We start from the raw sequence: 22699 nt of genomic DNA on the forward strand, positions 1-22699 counted from the left end.
ATATATATATATATATTATTTATATATATATATATATATATATATATATATTGGGGCCATATTTAAATCTGAACCAATCTTGACAACATTTTAGGCATTCATTTCTTAGCTGTATTTCATATCTGTACTAAGTATCATTCTTGTGGAGGGCATATTACGCATGTGAGTGACTTAAACCCCCAAATCGGGGGTCACATAAAGCTATCACGAAAATTTAAAGATTTTGAGGACTACCAAATTGGCCAACATTTATTTAAATTTTTGGAAATTTTCCATGTCAAAGTTTTACTTTCTTTTTTCAATGTTATCGGATATTTGCTTGCAAATTGTCTTCATCGAAGTATCTGTAAATGTATATACATTTCTGTCGATATTATCTATGATATGCATATGTACACGCTTTTCCGAAAGCTCTTGTCATTTATAAGGATGAAGATCTCAAGTCTGCTATGAGTTGTTGTTGGTCTTCCAACATTTAGCCTTTCATGAGGTAGAAAACCTTTTGGTCCTCCATCGTGTAGTTAAGCTTCTGGAATTCTATGGTATGGGAGATTTAACTGTTTTCATTGCGAGTAAGAACATCACATTACTTGAAGAATGTGTGGATTGCATGGGTACTTTATTACCTTAGAGAGAGAGAGAGAGAGATTTTGGCCTGTCCTAATCAATTTAGCTGTTGTTTTAATTTAACTTCACAGTAAGGGAGGATTTGGTCAGCTTTTTCTGCAGCCTTTTCCTAACAACTCAGAATTATAGTTTAAAAGTAACTTATGGTTTTCAAGGTCTATCCTAAAAATACAAGATGTAGGCTTTCAATGACTTATTCCACAACAAGGAAAATTCCCAATATTAATTCTATCGAAAATAAATCCCTCAAACTCCAGTTGGCCAATTAATTGAATTAAGACCTCCACAACTTTATTGGAATTTTGATATCAAATTTCTTCAAAATTTATTTATTGGATTATTAATGAGCGAGCACTGAATTCAATTTAGATATTTTGTCGACCTTTCCTTGGGACAGGACATGCGTAATAAAATTAATTACAATACAATATTACAAATTAAACTACAGTCGTTAGTATGTGTACTTTGTGTGGTTAGCAGTGGATAAAAATACAAAAAAAAAAAATAAAACGAAGTTTGAACAAGTAAAGAAATCGACTTACCCGTTTTGTTTAGCTTGTAAATTTTGAATGTTTTTATTTAAACTGGGGGCCAAGAAAAAATTCTACTCCAAATCTGATGGGCCTCGCTTGTTGTTGATGTGTGATTTCCTTTCTCAGCTGGTTGATTGTTGGCTGTGAATTTTTATGGTCGTTTCTCGTTTGCTACTTTTTGCTTTTGGTGATTGAATTGCTTTTTCTTTTTATTTTGTTGAATTGGATTGTCCTTCCTTTCCTGCTATTGTTGTTGTTTTTTATTTGTCTTTTTCCGTTCAACTTGTTGATAGAAGAGGGGGTTTTCTTTGCAGAAAACACACAAAAATGTGACACGTAGATGAAGGTGGGCGTGATACGGTGTGGTGGTATTAGTGCTGATGTTGTTGTTTAGGGGTATTTTTTTTTGCCGCTACTGCTGCTGCCTTCTGTAAGGAGGTGATGACGTTGACAATGAATGATTTGAAATGTGACTTGAATGACGGCTCTTTAATTGTGGTCTGAAAAACGTTGTGGTTTAAATTTAAACATTTTTCTTGTTTCCGTTTCCGTTTGTTGTGTCGTTTTTGCTGTCGTTTTCTTTATTCGACTTCCTAGTAATTTGTTGTGGTATTTTTTTTTGTTATTTTTTTTTTGTAGCAATAGTTGTAATAATATTGGTAGTAGTTGTAATAGTAGTAGTAGTAACTATCTTGAGGATATGAAATGTTGTTTTGTTCTTGTTGTAATTTGGCTTTTGCTGTTGTTTTGGTGTTAAGTTTGTTTTATTCTTTTAATTCTGTTCTGTATTTGTTGTTGTTTTGGTTCTGCATCGGTAATGACCGCACAAATGGTTTTATGCTAATAATTTTGTTTGGTTGTATGTGTTGAGAATATGTTGCCATTTATTTTCATTACACTGTAAAAAATATGAAAAACATAAAATTAAAATATTTTTATAAATTAAAAATATTTTAGTTTGCATTCCTCAGATAAATCTATTTGAACTAGTTTAAAGTTGTAGAAAAAAAGATTTCGGTCCTAACTTAAATACAATCATTTGAAATTTAAGTATTTTTCCCTACATTGCATTCCGAGCAATCAATCTTCTAATGAGAATAAAAACTCTTCATGAACGAAAAATTTCCTAAGAGGTGGAACTTTTCCTAAGCCTGGCTTAGTGGCATGGGCTATTCTAGTGGTCTGCCTATTAAGGTCTGGTCTTTAAAGAAATATAAAGTTTTTTTTTCCAGAAGATGATGAGAGAGATGGGAGACCCATATCCTAGAAGGCAAACATGAATTCTTTAACATAGAAACGGAACTTGTCTCGTTTGGGAGAGAAAGCTCTAGTCATTTATAAGGATGAAGACCTCAAGTCTGCTATAAGTTGTTGTTGGTCTTCCATGAGTTGAATGTAGAAAAACATTTAGCCTTCCATGAGGTAGATAACCTTTTGGTCCTCCATCGTGTAGGCAATCTGCTGGACTTTTATGGTATGGGAGATTTAACTGTATTCAATGCGAGTTCGAGTAAGAACATCACATTACTTAAAGAATGTATGGATTGCATGGGTACTTTATTATCTTAGAGAGAGAGAGAGAGAGAGAGAGAGAGAGAGAGAGGAAGTAATCGTTTGTTAGATTTAAATTTGATTGGTTAAAAATAATAAAGAATGATTATAACCTACACCACATAGTGGTAAGGGTATTATGTCTGTGTGCATTTGTTTGTAACACGGAGAAGGAAGCGAGATTGATCCATAGTTACTTTTGAGGATCTTCATAGAATCACTTTCTGAGTCGATTTGTGCATGCCAGTCCGTCCGTCCATGTATTTTGTGAAGGTCGCATTTATTTATTTTCCGATTAAAATGAAATTTTGCAAAACATTTATTTGGCCCAAGGACGAACACTATTGAAATTGATGTCACGCGGATTAGTTTTAAATATAGCTCCCATATATCTTCAACCGATTTCGGGTTAATCGGCACCAATTGGCCAATATTAGTTCAAAAGTCCTGAATTTTGGTACATATATCTTTTATAGCCAAGTTTTATCAAGCCAAGTTTTATCGTGATCGGCTAAGATTTGGATATAGCACCTAAATATTCTTAATCCGATTTCAGGTATATTGTGCAAATAATGGCTAATATCAGCGCAAACGGAGTGAATTTCGGGACGTACCCTTCCATTTTATGGAACTCGGCTCGATATATATTACAATAAAATATTAAAATGTCTCCGTAAAATGTGGTGAAAATCGATTCAGAATTGGATTTGCCTCCCATATATTAGTTTACTCTGAAATCAAACTATAACTGCTCTAAATATGCATAGTGGTATAATGTATCATATAGTCGGCCCCGCCCGACTTTCCACTTTTCTTTTCTGGTTTGATATGGAATTGCACTGGGCTGGCTTTTTGAATGAAAAAAATGAAAGTTCTTAGTGGAAAATTAGGTAAAAAAACTGAAATTTTGTATTTTGAAAATATTTCAGTGACTGCATGGCTGACTCGATTAACACCATGTGAAGCGAGAATCTCGAAATTTCGCAAGTCGGTCAATGTTAGAGTGAATGGGTGAGATAACGCTTGATTTTTTTAGAAAATGCAACTATAAGTGAACCAAATAGTATTATGAAATTTGGATTGAGGGTCTGAAAGGTTTATTTTGGAATATATTATATAAACTTAGAGAAGTACTTAATTATACTAAATTTTGTATTTGGGGAAGGTTTAAGATTAGAAATCTAAAATTTGGTATTGGGATCACTTTTTTATATACCTGGTACTGGTCTAAATTAAGAAAATCTTTGGGTGAATATCAAAACAGCTTATGCGACATAGTGTTGTAACCCAGATGAAATATATACACCAATATTTTTACAAAGTGAATAGCAAAATTAATATAACTCTATCGTGTGGAGGCTACAGACGAACGTTAAGTTTGGAGTGTCCTAAATTAAGAGGTGAAAAAGACTAAATAAATCGGATTTATCCCAATTAATTGGAAAACTTTGACCTTTACCATTCTTATAGTTGAGTTGTACCATTACATGATAAATAGGTATTTTTTATCGATTATTAAAATAGAGCTACGTGACTGGAAAATGTCAATAGGACCTTCTATCCACTTAAAACATAGCGAGTTATGAACCTGGATGACATTTCTATTTTAAAATTAGTGTCAATATGGAGGCCGAAACCATCATAACATGTAATATACCAAATAAGGTTTATTTATTCTAAGTACCTCAAAAAGCGTAAGACAAAGTACTACTATTATATAGACATTATCACCAATACCCATTGAGATCTCAAAATATTAAATTAAAGGTTTTTCGTTCAAAAATGTGTAGAATTTGTCGGTGCCATTACAATTGTTTTAGAGAAGACAGCCAGTTGCGGTGTCGAAATGTTAGCCGATGACCTAAGTCAGTATAAACAGCGTTTTATATATTCTTACCTTAACACCTATGTCAAAACAGGTAACTATGTTGATCTTTTTATGATGAAAATTTATGTATGGGGAAATTTGGAGTCAATCGAGCAATGTCTGTCTGGCTGGTGCGCACTATAACTCTCGAAGGGAGTATCCGATTTTGTCTAAACTTGATATATTGTATATTATTGTCAAACTTAGATCGAGTTTGGAGGTGGGCAATATCGGCTCACTCCTTTGGTACCTCACCCACAAAAGGTCGAAATTTAAGAAAATATACTGATATTTTCATCAGTGCCATGTCAGGTGCGAAAATGGCCAATACCGGTTCACTCCATTAAGTACCTCCCCCACAAAAAGTCAAAAATTTGAATAATTATAACTCTTTTAAAATATGATGATATGATGACTCAATTCAGATTTTGTACATCTCAATTTTTTCATCAACACAAGATCTATTATAAAGATGTCAGAGATCGGAACATTTCTTCTGGAACCTCCCCCACATAGGTTACAAAATTTTGAATAACAAAACGCTCAAAGAAAGCGAAATTTGATAGATACAAACATTTTTGCTAACACAAGTTATCTGTTGTATAGATAATAAATATCTGCTAATCCCTTCTGGTACCTCACCCACAAAGAGTTACAATTTTCAATACTTCTATGTGTCATAACTTGCGAAACAATTCAGCGATTCTTTACAACTTGATATATCTAAATATTTCTCCCAGAAACCTGAGATGAATATGGAATTTATGATTTTGAATAAAATTGGATATAAATGTTCGATTTTCTTGTAATTTTGTACATACGAATATGTTTATCTGTATTAAATGAAGTATGAAAATGGAATACTTCGGTCGACTATGTCTGGTACCTCAAGCACATTTTCACATTTTCGAAAAATTATCACACATCCCAAACAAAGTTAAGGATGTAATCAATATAGTCCAATCCTGGCACGTCGCATATTTATATCATATTTATTTAGGTCCGATATGAAATGGATCATTTTGACCCATTCCTTCGGAACATCTCCCATTGAAGGCCAACAATTTGAATAATCATAACAGAAGTCACTATATATTCAAACAATCCAATACTGGCTGAGGGTATACACTTGTCGGCAAAACCGACTGATACTTTTTTATCATGCCTATTTCACTTAATATGGAGCAACTTAGTCGTACAGGGTGAGAGTAAATCTAAATTAAATGTGAGAAAATCTTTTGTGTTTCGTACCATCGCACGTTACTGTGATACTGGTAGCGTAGCCCGACGTCAAGGAAGTGGACGGAAGAAAGCAACAATACCAGCAGAAATGGTTCGAAAAGTAAAGAAGCGACTTCATCGAAACCCGCGTCGTAGTGGCCTGAAAATGGCTCGTGAGCGGAAAACATCGCAATGTTCCATTCGGCAAACATTGAAAAATGAACTTGGTGAAAAGCCATTGAAATTCCAAAAAGAGCAAGAACTTACACCGCAACAGAAAGAAAGTGGACTCAAAAGAGTAAACTAGTTGCTTCACTTGGCCGAAAGTGGTGAACTGCCGAATTTGGTTTTCTCCGATGAGAAAACATTCGTTGTCCAGCAGTTTGTAAACAAACAAACTGATCTTGTTTACTTGCCAAAGAGGTCAGCTGAAAATGTGCACCATCGGTTGGCCACCAGAACTCAAGCGCCGGCCATTGTGATGGTGTGGGCCCCCAAAACAGCCGATGGTCGCTCTCCGCTGTTATTAATCGACCGAGGCATCAGAATAAATGCCGAATATATTCTGCAGGGTGTATTAATGAATTGGGCACGCAAACATTTTGGCCGCAGACCTTGGACATTCCAACAGGACTCAGCACCATCGCACTCAACACGCGCCACCCAAGAATGCTTACAAAATGAGGTTCCTCGCTACATTTCCAGCGCAATGGCCACCAAAATCTCCAGTTACCAATCCGTTAGACTATTGTGTCTGGAGTATTTGGGAAAGCAAGTTTGGCACTATAAAATACGAAAAAAGAAAACATTATGGCGGTTGACTTTGTGCGCAGTTTTTTTTGTCACTCTGTAAGGGGACTTCTACCATATTTTAGTGTTTAGTGTGATACCCAATCACATGGTCGGCCCCGCACGGCTATAACCTTTGCATACTTGTTTTTCATGTTGCGAACAATTGCATATCAAAGTCCAACCAAACTTAATCCGCAGGAGATAATTTCCCATTCCAAAAGACTAAAACTCCCCAAGGACTCTCTACAATTTTGAAGATTGCATTGCAGACATTTTGGTCACATCAAAGAGATCAAAGTCCAACAAAACTTAATCCGCGGGAGATAATTTCCCATTCCAAAAGACTAAAACTCCCCAAGGACTCTCTACAATTTTGTAGAATGAATTGCAGACATTTTGGCATCAATATTTGTCATAAACAATAACAACTCTGTTCTTAAAACTTGAACGGATATAATGCGGTTAGTTTTATGGTGGCAATTTTACAAAACCCAAATCCATTAAAATAAATGCTTGGCCTTGTTAGCCACGTTTTTGTTGGAAATCATTTCAATACACATTTCTATTGCCCTTTGTGTAATTGCTGTTATTGTTTCTATTGTAATGTCAACATGTCCTTAATTGCATTGGCCATTTGCTTTTTTTTTGCCTTTTTCCACATCATATTTAATATTATTGCTGTTCATTATAATTTGGCTTTTCATTTCGCTCGGCGATGTAATTTGATCGCCCTGCATTAAGTTGACAAACAAACATCCCAACAAATGATAACGCTTTTTGGACGCCTCAATGCGTGAATGAATGGGAAAAACTAATCTATCAAATTGTATCTTTAATAGCTTTGCTGTTTATTTTTGTCTTTGTTTTCCCTATTTTTTGTTGGACTTTTTCGACTGAATCATCACATCAGTGTCAGCATCATCAGCACAAGAAAAAGCTATATAATTGTAAGAAAACATTATCGTCATTATATCAGCATCCTTCTAAGGCTTCTTCCTTCTGTTTCTTAGAAGCTTAACAACGGCAGCCTTACTGGCTGTCGATTGAGACAAGACGACGTCGTCGTTGTTGTCGGAAAAACTGTTTCGTTTCGTTTCCTTGCCTTGTCTTGTTTTTATTTTGCCTTCATATAAAATGTATCACATAAAAGTTGGCTGTATTTCTTTTTTATCGTGATTTTCATTTGGTCATAAGATTATTTATCACTCACTCACTCACTCACTCACTCACGCACACACACACGAACACACTTTATTTAGGATTTCTTTCATGTCCCACATACGCACACACACACACACACATGTGCAATTTGAAATATTTTCTTTGACAAGAAGGGTGATTGTGTTTGTGATTATGATATCCAAACAAAATCTTGGGGAGGCCAAGAGCTAAAAAATTTTCTGATAATGACGTCGGCGTTACAAGTCTCAAATAATACCGAAAATCGTGCAGAAACAGGGACGGAAAATAATTTGCTATTGCTTGCCACTCTGTTTGACGGGTATGTGGTGTGTTATTTTAAAGCTTGAAAGGTCTTTAATCATATAAAAGCCATGATATTCTAGGGTAAGAAATTCCATTAAACATTTCTTAACCATGTGCCCCGAATCAATACGGCTGCACAACAATTTAGGTATATAGTGTTTTGCGTCAATATTGCAGATAAAAACCAGTAAAGAGAGTCTTAATGTTCAATACCCTGCAACACTATAATAAACGATACAGTTTATATAGGCGAGATACTCGAAAGAATTGTACAAAATATTGTGACAAATAATAAATGAAAACCATCATGTTTCGTTCTCTAATTTTCGAATAATAGCAACTTAAACGAATTTGCTCATTTCCAATTTATTGGTAGATGTTTCTCGTAAATAATCTTCCTAGATCTGGAGCCAATATTTCCCAAAGACCTATAATCTCTCAAAAGTGGCAAAAGATTAACATTTATTATTGGTTTTTGACTGAAACGCATCTATATGAGATACAGACATTTGTTCTTCAACGAAATCAGCGTTAACGAAATAGTCAGAAGTGCGTCTTTCCTGTATTTGTGAATTCTCCAAAAAGTCACTGGAATGGACATTTTCGTATTTTGTCTACAAAAGTTGGCAAACTATTTCACACATTGAATATTTTTGGAAGGCCATCCAAACTGCTTTTGCAATGTCCGGTAACCCCCATTCAAATGTGCGTGAGGATCGGGCGATAATTACGACCTGCTGACAATTTTGCAGTTTTTTGGTCCATTTCAACCCCTAAATATACGGCGATCATCTCCAAAAAAGAGTAGGCATCTATTCTGACCTTCATCTTATCCCCATGCAAATTTCGTAAGGATCGGGCCATAAATGCGATCTGTATATGATATCCTGATATCCTAGCTACTTAGTTTTGTTAGCTGTAGAAATATTACCAAATGTTTAATTCAAAATGAAAATATGCCAAAAGTATGACAAAATTGAAAAAAATATGAGAAAATGTAAGAAAATCGATATTTTCATCTTTAGAGAAATATTTTTATGCGATTTTTTTAGACGTTTTTTCTTTCCGGCCAAGACGCCATTCTGAATTAATGAGAGCTGTCGAAATCAGTTCACGACATATAAGAGATCTTTCAAGCGTATCTTCTTTGATAGACATATATATCGCACATATTTTGCTATATATCCGATTTGTTGGCTGTTAACATCAATGTAAAGATCAGAAGTAACCTTGTCATGGCTTTGTGATTTCGCCGGTATTTAAAATATTCGCGGTTTAATGAAAAATTTCGAATTTTTTCAACACAAAAGATATGGTCTATTTTACCCGCAAAACATTATCCGATGACCACCCAAATTGGTAGGCTTCTTCCCCGCTCTAAACTCTAGCTACATGCGAAATTCCGCGTCAATGGGACCATAATTGCGACCTGTATAGCTACTGCAAAATCCGTCATTTTTTCAGTATTTGGTCCATTTCAACACCTAAACATTTGGCGATCATCTCCAAAAGAAATAGGCTTCTATTCTGACCCTAACCCCACCTTCGTGCAAAATTTCGTTAGGATCGGACCATCATTGCGACCTGTAGCGTGATTACAAATTAACATGGACAGACGGACGGACGGACATATATAGCTAGATCGACTCAGTTCGGCGAGCTAGGAAGATCCATATATACTTTCCTATATGGGAAACCAATATTTCGAGGTGTTACATAAATTCTGACCCAATCAAACTTATAATACCCCCAACACATAGTGTTGTAGAGTATAAAAATCCCTTTTAAAGAAAAACGGAATTTTGTATGTACCCTATAAATAGCAAATATGCTGGCTAATAAAAAAAAAACATTTCTATTTCTGAAAAATTTAGCAATTTTTAGCGAATATATTGGGGTGTGTAAAATTTGAAGAGAATCTGAAGCTTATTTCGCATTTTATTAGAGATATATTTATTGACCCGTTATGGGGGAGGTACCAGAAGGTGTGGTCTGACTTATTCCATCTTTATGCCTGGTCTTAAGTAAATAGAAATATTGAAATGTACCGAGTTTTGAAGCGTTATAACAACTTCATGGCTATCGTAAATGTTGACCCTTTGTGGGGGTGGTACTGGATGGAGTGGACAGATATTGTCCATTTTCGCATCTGGTCAAGTACTGACAAAAATATTGGTAGTTGACAAAATTTACACTAAATCTAATGATTCTTTCTCCTTCTATGAGGTAAATTGTTTTCTTTGAAATGTTCGACCTTTTGTGGGGGAAACCTCAGAACCGATGTCCCCCATCTGCGATTTAGATCTAAGTTTGACAATAATATTATAATGTACCAATTTTGGACCGAATCGGATACTCCCTTCGAGAGTTATCGTGCGCACAAGCCAGTCAGGCAGACGGGCGATGGACACCTCTAGATTGACTTCAATGCTCCTGAAACGGATTTGGTTCAAAGAGACTTAGGTTCTAAAACTGTTATTTCAATGAGACAAGTTTTGGCTGAATAAATTGTTCATGAACATTTATTTTTTTTGTTTGCATGTAAGGATATCTTCCATTTAGGGGGAGATTGAATTTGGTCTGTATATCTGTATGGGGGAAATACGAAAACTTGAATTTTATTGTTATTTTTTCTCTTGAGAACATTTTGTACTTCTAAACAATTTGGTATGAGAATCAGGGTCGGAAAGTAAGTTTGATATATGAAGGTTGCTTTGGAAAATTGAACTAAGTAGTACGGCATTTGGAACAGTTTGGTTGGTTTGGCCGGAACGGATGAAAAAAAAAACAAGTAAAAAGCAGTATGTTTGGCCGGGCCGAACTTTGAATACCCTCCACCATTTAAAACGAATTAGAAGATTTTCAAAAAAAAAAAAAAAAACATTGAAAATTCTGTTAAAATCTTTAAAATACCTAATATCGGAAGGTGTCGATATGGGGGCTATACGAATTCGTGGACCGATATAGCCCATCTTCGAACTTGACCTGCCTGCAGACAAAAGAGAGATCTGTGCAAAACTTTAGCTTCCCATCTTAATTCCTTTAGACTGTAGCGTGATTACAACAGACGGACAGACGGACGGACAGAATCGTTTTAGAATTTTACGCTGATCAAGAATATATATACTTTGTTGGGTCTTAAATTATTATTTCGATGAGTTACAAACGGAATGACGAACTTAATATACCCTTCTTACTATGTATGGTGGAGGGTGTAAAAAAGTAAAAAGCAGCGTTTGCAAGGAACTTAAAAAATTTCAAACAAAAAACACTTGAATGAAAACCGTTATATGGGGGCCATACGAAGACGTGAATCTGCATATTGAGATTTTTGTCATAGGCTGTAGTGCTCATTACGAACTTCAAATACGAAATTTGAAAAACTTTCAGTGAATAATGTCCCTAAAATCATTAAAATACCGAATATAGGGAGGTGCCGTTATATGAGGGATATACGAAAACGTGAACCAGCATACGAAATTTTTGTCATAGGCTGTAGTACCCATTACGATCTTACAATACGAAATTGTAAATAATTCCAGTAAATAATGTAGCTAAAATCATGAAAATTGTGAATATCGGGAGGTACCGTTATTTGGGGGCTATACAAAGACGTGGACCAGCATACGAAATTTTTGTCATAGGCTGTAGTACCCATTGCGAACTTCAAATACGAAATTTGAAACATTTTCAGTGAATAATGTTGCTAAAATCATCAAAATACCGAATATCGGGAGGTACCGTTATATACGAAAACGTGGATCGACATAGCCCATTTACGAACTTAACCTGCCTACTGGTAAACTATGTACAGGGTTGCCCATATTCGACGGACCTTTGGGCCCTTTGGGCCCATTCCAATCGACGAGGCTTGTCCGCAGGCAACATTCTTTGCGTCAATTGAATTTTGTACGGGAACAAATGCAAATCAATGCGAATAATCCGTTGTAAAGTGGACCGAGCCATGCCCAAGTGCTGAGAACGGCGTTTTTGGGATGTTCTTGGGGAACCCTCAACACTGGCTCGTACGGCAGCGATATTCTCGGCCGATCGCCTTGGTCGACTTTTATATGGCCTCTTCGGATTAGAAAGAGCCTTACCAGTCGAAAATTTTTCGTATAAACGCTTAATGGTGTTCTTAGAAGGCGCACTTGAGTTAAGTTTTCACAATTGACTTCTTGTAAATTTCAACTATTTCAGAGCGCTCGCGAGGCGTGTATTGGTTCATGGTAAAAATCTGCTTGGACTGACGCTTCAAACGCGGTATGTCATTAAGCGATGTGACATCTCTGTCAAAAGTTATGGCGCTGCCCGATGGGTCCGTCGAATATGGACAACCCTGTATAAAAGCATACCCCGATTTTGTTGTTTGATTTAGCCAATTTTTGAATCATATTGAGAAAAAGACCGTTATATTTTATTACTTTTATAATGATATTTCCCATCCCTGAGAAATAATATATATAATAACAATGTTGCTACCGATGATAATAATGATGACGATGCTGACGAGCAGATAGCTGAGTCTGTACATTCGCCTGATTGTAACACTGATATTGCATCCAGTTTTTTCTCTTTGTTGTCCTTATTGTACACACAAACACACATGCATATTACACAGCCATTTTAATATTAAACATGTTTCGGCCCTAAAAATACTGACATAGATTTTTACACAACAATGAGCAACGGAACAAATTTCAGTACTAATTTCGTTGAAACATCTGATTGTTGCTTTACTGAAAACAATGCGAGTTACATTTAATCTTCATACTCCAACATGTTAAGGATTTCTACTCAACATTTTTATCCTGCTGTGTGTCAGTGGTGGTGGAAATGGATTCTTTTTTTAAGTTTTACGTTTTCTGCCCAAGTGTGCGTGAGTATGAAGTAAATGTGACACACAACTTCTATCTCTTGGCGAGAGTTTGTGGTGAGTTGAGTAAGTCATGGAGTAGAGAGTAGAGTCGAGTCAGTTGGTTGACTGGTTGGCCGGATGGATGGATGGCTGGTTGTTTTGGGTGGATGGATGGAAAGTTTTGTATTACGCACTTGTTTTTTGGCGCATTGAGAGGAGTTGAGATACTCTCCTCTCTGTTTGCTCATTTCATTATATTTCGCCAGCGGGCATTGTCGTAAATTTTTACAAAACTTTGCCAAAGCCACTGTAATGGATGGATGGTCTAACAAATCCCACAGAAATTCAATATTGAATGTGTGATATTATGTGTGTGTGTGTTGTTTGCTGCTCCTATGTATTTAACTACCGACACAGTTAAAAATATTTACAGTAGCTCAACGAGCATAGAGTTGTTGATAAATATATCAAAAATAATTGCAAATTCAATGCAAAATTTCGTTGGAATTGAGTTATTATATTATTATTTAATTATTAAAAAAATAATTATTATGAAAAATTCTATATCTTAGGTGGGTAAATCATTATCCCGAAATTATCAAAAAAATGACCTAATGTGTTTGTTTTTTTTTTTTTTCGCAGCAATTAAAACAGATTTTAAATATGTATGTATGTATGATATGTATAAACATATGTATGCGAACTGCATCTAAATCTGAAGAGATGTTGAAGCTATAATTACATCTGAGCCGACTTTTCCCTAATCTTGTAGAATTACTTTCAGTTTGAATTCGACCTTGTATGCTAAAATGCATGTTTTTTAATTATTCCAAATGCGGAATATTTGGTGTATACTACACATGAAATCGGTTAAATCTGGACAAATCATCACCAATTTCTATAGGGTTCGTCCTTGGGCCAAACAAATGAACTATGCAAAATTCATCTGTATTGACTAGAAATGTGATTTTGTGGATATCACAAGAAGGAACTATATATTTCCTTTTGATATTAGCCAAATAACGGCACAATAAACCTGAAATCGGATTAAAGATATATATGGAAGCTACATCTAAATATAAGCCAATCTCGATAAAATTTTGCAAATGTATTTCCGAGCTCTATGAGATATCTGGTAACAAATATCACTGTTGTCGAATGCATATTAAGAATGTGAGGGACTTAAACGCCAAATCGAATGGAACATATATCTGGGGGTAATAGCTATATCTGAACCGATTTTCTCCAAATTCAATGTACAGATGTACCAACATTCAGGACTTTTGGACAGATATTGGCCATTTGGTGCACAATTAACCTGAAATCGGGTTAGGATATATATGGTAGCTATACCCAAATCTGAACTGATCTTGACAAAATTTAACACACTTATATCAGAGTTGTAACTGATATTTGGTATCAAAGATCATTGTTATGGAATTGATATTACGCTTTTGAGGGACTTTAAATCCCAAATCGGATGAAACGAAACGATTTACACCAAATTTGAAGTACTGCTTTATAGGATGAATTCAAATTTGATTTACTTGCTTCTAGACAGAATTCGGTGGAATATACCAAAATACAGGTCATTTGGACTTATATTAGACATTTGGTGCACAATTAACGCGGAATCGCTTGAATATATATGGGAGCTAAATCTTAATGTGATCCGATTATCGCCAATTTCAATAGGGTTCATCATTGGGCCAAACAAATATTGTTTCCAAAATTTCATCTCAATCGGATAATAAATGCGACCTGCATTTTGTTCACAAGAATTCATGGACGGACGGACTGACAAACATAAATCTAGTCAGAAAGTGATTCTGTGAATATCCTCAAAAGTAACAATGGGTCTATCTCGCTTCCTTCTCCATGTTACAAACAAATGCACAAAGATATAATAATATACATTACCATTACCACTATGTGGTGTAGGGTATAAAAAGGACATTTTTGAAAAAAAAAATGCATTTTGCTGTAGTTGTTGTCTATTGTTTGGTTAGAATGCCAAATTTGAAATAATTCTGATAAAAGCTGTGGCTAAAATCAACAAAATACCAAATATTCGATAGTGTACATAAGAAATATTGGACTTATTCCGGCAATCATCTGCCATAGGAGATTGTAATCATTACAAGCCCTAAATACCAAATATTAAACGGTTTTGCCAAATAGTGTAAATAAAATCGTCAGAATACCGATACGGTACGATTATGCGAGGTATCTATATAGGCAATGGAAATAATGGGTTCCACTTCGTACTCTAAATACCGCATTTTAAACAATTCCGCTAGAAAGTGTGCCTAAAATAATCAGAGTACCAATTTTCGGTCCGTTTTTTGGGGGCTATATGGCTTATTTACAATCTGTCTACTGATCAAATTTACATATGTGAAAAATTTAAGCCATATATCTGAATTCTTTTGAAAAATAGCGTGGTTACAACAGACAGACGGACTTCGCTTAATTGATTTTTCACACGGATCAAATTACAAATGGCATTATAAAGTTTATAAATCCTTCATAGTAGTCCTAAAATGCCTGCACTATCTGGAATAACAGCTCATGACAGTGTCATGTTAATACAAAAATATAAAAAATACAATTATAGAAAAGAAGGACAAATAAAATTTTAAGTGATCCAAAAATTTGGTTTCAAAATTCTATTCCATAGACCTTCCTAACCAATTGCATATTGCTTTAGCGGTTACAAAACACTTAACACTGGTAACTATGTTGTTATGATATCATAACAACAGACTATTTTCACCAATACCAATATTCTGACTCTGGCTTGTCTCATCTTTATACTTATGTGTCTTTGCCATAGTTCCTGTTGATGATCACTGAAGAATCACATTCTGAGTCACTTTATGCATGTCCGTCCGTCCGTCCATTTATTATACACACAGCCATATGGCTACGGAGGGTATATATCATTTGATATGGCCAAAACGTGTCTCATCGAAATAACGGTTTTAGACCCTAGGTCGGTTTGGAGTCGATCTAGTGATGTCCGTCCGTTCGTCTGGCTGGCTGGTAATATTTGCACCAGTGCTAGGTAAGGTGCGAAAATGGACAATATTGGTCCACTTCATCACGTACCTCCCCCACAAAAGGTCAAAATTTTGAATAATTTTAATTCTTATAAAATGTGATGTAAAAGTTCGACTATCTTCAAATTACACACAACACAATATTTTTCAAAATCCAAGGTCTGATGTGAAAATGGAATATACTGTTGACCCTTTCCGTTACCTCACACACAAAGGGTCAAAATTTTGGATATCCATGAATCTCGCGAAACGCGAAATTAACAGCCGATTCCATTCAAACTTGGTAAATCTCAATATTTCCATCAACACAGGATCTGTTATAAAGATGCTAGAGATCGGACTATTTCTTCTGCTACCTCCCCCACAAAAGGCTTATACATACTCGTACAAACATGTTTGCTAACACAAGATCTGTTTTGAAGATTATATATATTTGTGAACCCCTGCTGGTATATCACCCACAAAGGTTAAACATTTTTAGCATTTTATTTGCCATAAGTTGTGAAAAGTTCAGCAATTTTTACAACTTATCTAAATATTTATCTCAACCAGAAGAATAAGAGAAGAATATGAAATTTATCGGAATTTATGATTTCTCACAAAATTGGATAGAAATTTTCGTTTTCTTGTAATTATTCCCATACCAATATTTATACCCTAGAACACTATGTGTTGGGGGTATTATAAGTATGACTGGGCCAAAAATTATGTAACACCTCGAAATATTGATTTCCCACAGAGGAAAGTATATATGGATCTTCCTATCTCGCCGAGCTGAGTCGATCTAGCTATGTATGTCCGTCCGTCCGTCTGTCCATGTTAATTTGTAATCACTCTACTGGTCGCAATTATGGCCCGATCTTCACGAAATTTAGAATGAAGGTGGGGATTGGGCCAGAATAGAACCCTATTTCTTTTGGAGACGATCGCATAATAACTAGGGGTTGAAATGGACCAAAAACTGAAAAATTTCTTAATTTTGTAGCTGCTCTAAAGGTCGCAATTATGGACCAATCGAAACAGATGTTAGCATGGAGCTAGAGCTTAGGGATGGCTAGAAGTCATCCAATTTTGATGATCATCGGGTAATATTTAGTGGGTGAAATAGATCATAACATTTGTGTTAAAAAAGGTCAAATTTTCCATTAAACCGCGAATATTTTTAATCCCGACGAAATCACAAATAGACGAACGGGTCAATTCTGACCGTTACGTCGATGCCGATAATAAATATATCGGATACAATTTGTATATACAAAGGAGGGGGATGTTACAAATTTTGCAAATTCAGAATGCCCTCTTGGCTTAAAAGCATAAAATCTAAAAAAAATCGCATAAAAATGCCAGTTGTGATGTTAATATATATTTTGTAGTATTTTGTGTCATTTTTTTATTTTTTCATATTTTTTATCGCATGCGATTTTTTCAATTTGACTTATAATATTGAAGTATACAGTTTGTAATATTTTTTCAGTTTACAACACAGGTTGGGATTATTATATGCAGATTGAAAGTAGCGTCCGATCCTCACTAAAATTTTCACAAGGCTAGGGTTAAGCTAGGCCTATTGTTTTCAAAGATATCCGCAATATATTTAGGGGTTGAAATAGACCAACAACTAAAAATGTCCCTGATTTTGCAGCCGTTATAAAGGTACAAATAGAAACTAAAGGACACGAAGTCTCGCATGAACTTAGAGTTTAGGACAGCGGGAAGAATTGACCACTACTTTTGTGTGAAAAAATACCAACATTACTTAAAGATGATATCCGAAATACACAAATATGCTGATTTCGTTAACGAAATCTTGCTTGGAGATGATCACAAAATATTTAGAGGTTCAAATGAACCAAAAAACAGAAAAAATTTCCTGATCACATAATTGAAACCAATCAACACGCCTGCACAAAAAGTTAAGGACAGGGAAGAATTCTTGCATTTTGGATGACCATTGGATTATATTAAATAAAATGGACCACTACAACCAACAGCACAACGAAGTGCGTAAATATTGGGCAAATGTCCCAGGTCAAAATGCTAAGGGTAATATCTAGGCAGTGCTCTTCGACATAATTTCAAAAGCGATAAAGCTTCTTATATATAATAGTGTTGTAGGGTATCACATGGTCGGTCCCGCACGACTATAGCCTTTGCTTACTTGTTTTACAATGAGTCTAAATGTTGAATAATTATAATTCTTGCAACATGGGAAACAAACCAGCGATTTTTCTCCAACTTTCCACCAACCATATTTCTTATGTAAATGTGGGTCCAATCAATTAATTTGAATAACAATTACTGACATAAGGTGGAGGTATTTATGTTAGCCTTAAATCAGGGGTAAAAATGATCAATATCGGCCCACTCCTCAGGTATCATCTCCAAATGGATCAACATTTTGAATACTCATAACGCAAGTCCGAAGATTTTTACAGAAACGGCTGAAGTCCGAAGACCTGAAGGCAAAGCCGACCAATACTTGCTTTAAATGAGATCATGTTAAGGATAAAAGGAACTCCTTGTGTGGATTTTCAGACGATTCCATTTAAAAATGTGGCCACAATCATCAAAATACCGCATCTCGGCAGGTACCGTTATATGGGGGTTATAAGAAGTCAAGGGCCTGCATGACCAATTTTCTGTCATAGACGTTAGTACCTCATAGGCACTTCAAATACGAATTTTTAAATAATTCCGATTAAAAGTGTCGCTAATATCAACCACAAACCGAAAATCGGGAAGTATCGTTATAGGTGGGCAATACGAAGATGTACACTTGTATAGAAAAATTTCCGTTATAGGTTGAAGCACCCATTACGATCCTCAAATACGAAATTTAAACGAATTCCGGTGAATACTTCCACTAAAATCGTTCAAAATGCCGAAAAAGGGGGGTTCCATTATATGGGGGCTATACAATATCGTGGACCTATATAGACAATTCTATTTCAGGGAGTAGAGTACTTATAAAGAACTCCTTGTGTGGAAGTTCAGATAATTCCATTGAAAAATAAGGCTAAAATCATCAAAATACCCAATATCGATGGTACCGTTTTATGGGGACTAAACGATTCCGTGGACCGATCCTCTATTCAAAAATATATACAGGGTGAGATGAAAAAACTGCGACCAACATCAGACTGCTGTCATTTCTAAGCCACTCGTCCGACAGTTGTTAAAATTATTCCAGTAACAGCTCATTATTCGTGATGGAATTCAGGCGTGATAGAGTGATTTCTTTATATTTGGCTGGAAAATCACAAGTGGCTATCGTTAGAGCACTCAAGCATATAAATGTGATTAAATCTTTTATGACTCGTACCATCGCAGTGGCTGAAAAATAGTTCGTGAGATGAACATATCGCAATATTCCATTCGACAAATATTTAAAATGAGCTCGGGGTAAAGACATTGAAATTCCAAAAAGTGCAAGAACTTACACCGCAACAGAAAGAAAATAGACTCAAAAGAGCTAAAGAGTTGCTTCGCTTGGCCGAAAGTGGTGAACTGCCGAATTTGGTTTTCTCCGATGAGAAAACATTCGTTGTTTAGCAGTTTGTAAACAAACGAAATGATCGTGTTTACTTGCCAAAGAGGTCAGCTGAAAATTTGCACCTTCGGTTGAACACCACAACCCAAGCGTGTGGGCCGCCATGACAGCCGATGGTGGCTCTCCGCTCGTTTTAATCGACCGTGGCGTCAGAATAAATGTCGAGTATTATCGCGAAAATATTCTGGAGGGTGTATTAAAGCCTTGGGCACGCAAACATTTTGGCGTCAGACCTTAGACATTCCAACAGGACTCAACACCATCGCACTCAGCACGCGCCACCCAAAAATGGTCACAAAATCAGGTTCCTCGCTTCATTTCCAGCGCACAATGGCCACCAAAATATCCATTGTGTCTATAGTATTTTGGAAAGCAAGGTTGGCACTAAAAAATACCAAAGTATCGATTACTTCTAGCAAGCGCTTCGAATGGGCCAAAATACCGCAGAGCAACATTTGTGCCAAAGGTGACAAATTCGAACAAATCTAAACTTATTCTAAAATTTGATGCTATACCCGACATTTTTTGCTTTCATTCAGTAAAAAAAAATTTGAAAAATTGGGGTGTTTGACTTTGTTGTAGTTGTTTTTTTTTTTCTCCATATATACTTCGTTAGTTCTAAAATTATTAAACATATCCTCCATACTATGTATGGCGGAAGATACAAAAACATGGATATTAAATCAAACTTAATACTCTTCAATGCCAATCTTAGGACGGATTCAATGCAGGGTATCGCTCCACTCCGTCCGATGAATCCTAACCATACGTCTATATAAATTAAGGGTCTAGTTCCCACATCTGTTTTTGAACTAAATACATTATAGCGGTCAACTTCTTTTAATTCATCTCTCCCCATAAAAATTATAAATCCTAAAAGATAAATAAATTTGAAGTGGTATTTTTGCAAATCAAATCTTTACTCATTTTATTGGAAGAAAAGCCAATGGATTCACTCTGGGCCACTGTTCCTCAATGCGTATAATTGCATAGATTTGTGTCATTCGATGTGCGTGACAGAGAGTGTGCCATATTAAGCCTATATATAGGTAGCTATGTAAGGAGGCAATCATTAACTACCACTGCCCTGCAACTTAGCCGGGGTACTCAGATTACCAAAAGGACTTATTTCGATTTCGAAGTATAGATTAAAGCAAAAAAAAAAAAAAAAAAAAAAAACGACCTCGTGGTATTCTTTCCCTGAACTTTAAACAAATTATGGGGAACCCCTTCTCCGTTTCTCCGATTAATGTAGGCCATTTACAAATTGTTTGACAAATAAAAAAAGCCCAGTAAGGGGAGATGGGAGCTTAAGGTCGTTCCACTTCAGCATGGGGGAATAGGAATAAAATTGAAGGGTTTTAGAATTGAAACTTTTCTCCACAACTTTCTCCTTTTGATAATTTAAATATATTATTTCAATTGAGTTTGGTGTAATTTTCTTTCGTTGTTGCGGTAATGTTGTTTTATTAACACAGTAATTTCCATGTTTGTTTCTTTTTGTTGTCGTTGTTGTAGTTTCTTTTTTGTATATTTTTGTTTGGTTTGATTCTTGTGTGTAATTTTCTGTATCTATAGCACCGAATATAACAATATTTTTTCTTTTGCTTTTTCACTTGGAAATTTTCTTTTGGAGAGGAGGTGGTGTTCGTTGGTGGTGGTGGTGGCAGTGATGGGTGGGTTGGTTGGTGTTTTCTTTCACTGCTAGGTGTATGTTTGAACGTGTGTTGGCTGGTTGATTTCGTTGTTGTTTTTTTTTTCTCCCGTTACATATTCCGTATAGTTTTTCCTTCACATGTTTGTATGTATGTACAATAATATATATATATAGATGTATTATTTTTTATTCTTTTATGGAACTATGTATGGGAATTATTAAAAATACATGTACGTTTGTATGTTTGTTTGTTTGCTGTACATATATGTATGTATATACCTTTTATTTTATTTGATTGTTGTTACTGTTGTAATTTGTAGTAGTAGTTGTTGGTTGGTTTATTTTTTTTTTCTTGTTGTTTGGTGTTTTGTTGTTGGTATATATTTTTTAATATATTTTTTATTTTGTTTTTTACATATATATTAATTTGTTTAAGATATATAGAATTAATTTGGTGGGTTTAATAAGAATGATAAGAATAAATATTTGAATATTTTGTTGTTGTTGTTGTAATTGAAGCACCAATTTTGTTTCGGATTTTCGGTTTTTTTTCTTCTTCCTTTTCTCAGTATTATGTATGTATATTTTTGATGTGGAAAAATGCAATTTTTATTTTTCTGCTTTTCTAAACTTCCTTTCGCTTGTTACTCTTTTAACCGGAGAAAACGTATACAGGATTTTCTTGGTCGTTCAGTTTGGAAATTTTCACAATTTTTTCCTTTTTTTTTTTCTTGGGTTAGGATTTTATTTTCAATTTTTTTTACTAAATATTTTTTAAATGGTTATTCTTTTTTTTTCTTGGTTTGCTTCTTCTCTATCTATACGAGGTGTATATGTAGGCAGGCATATCTCTATATGTATATCTAACTAGATATATATGTATGTATGTAGTTATGTAGACATATATATAGAATTTTTATTCAATTTTCCCGTTTTCTTCTTGGCAATTCGAAAAACTTCTGCTCTTCCATAAGATAATAATATATTTCTTTGCGAATGATTTAAATACACAACATATACAAAAAACTAGTGATTTTCTTTGTGGAAAAAATATGATGAACAGAACAGAAGTGTGTTTCTTTTTTTGACATCAACCCAATTGTGCGGCACTTTCTTTTTTTTTTGTTTTTTGAGTTATGTGGCCAAGTTTTGTCGGCTGTTTTTATTTTGTAACACCGTTTTCCAACTAACTACCCTTAAGTACTGATTTCATGGCTCTGTGGCGTATGCTTGTTATACCCAAAAACTTTTCCTTACAAATGTGGGAAATAAAGCGCCGCCGCTTGTCTCTCTTTTGCTATAGAGTGGTGAATTTTATTCAGCACACACACACACTCACCCACATGGGATTTGTCGAAATTGTAATCAATGAAATCAAACCTTTTATTTCTTTGGTTTGTATTCCACTGCGCACACTCCAACCATCCTTATCATTAGCTCTTTGTAGCACATACACGCTCTCCCTCTCTCTCTCTCTCTCTCTTTCGCTGTCGCTT

At 35.2% G+C, this 22699-nt stretch overlaps 1 protein-coding gene across 5 annotated transcripts in view; it reads right to left on the reverse strand.

The window, feature by feature from the left end:
• Positions 1-22405, reverse strand: part of LOC101892489 (trichohyalin) — a 282665-nt gene extending 260260 nt beyond the window's left edge. For all 5 annotated transcript variants that reach the window (XM_059120573.1, XM_059120572.1, XM_059120571.1 and 2 more), the window contains exons 1-2: positions 21483-22405; positions 1170-2058 (exon numbers count right to left, since the gene is read on the reverse strand). The gene's annotated coding sequence lies outside the window, so the exon portion shown is untranslated. The remainder of the gene's footprint in view (positions 1-1169; positions 2059-21482) is intronic.
• Between the last annotated feature and the right edge of the window lie 294 nt (positions 22406-22699).

The sequence above is a fragment of the Musca domestica genome, unplaced genomic scaffold (genome assembly GCF_030504385.1).
Source record: "Musca domestica strain aabys unplaced genomic scaffold, Musca_domestica.polishedcontigs.V.1.1 17, whole genome shotgun sequence".
Lineage (NCBI taxonomy): Eukaryota > Metazoa > Arthropoda > Insecta > Diptera > Muscidae > Musca > Musca domestica.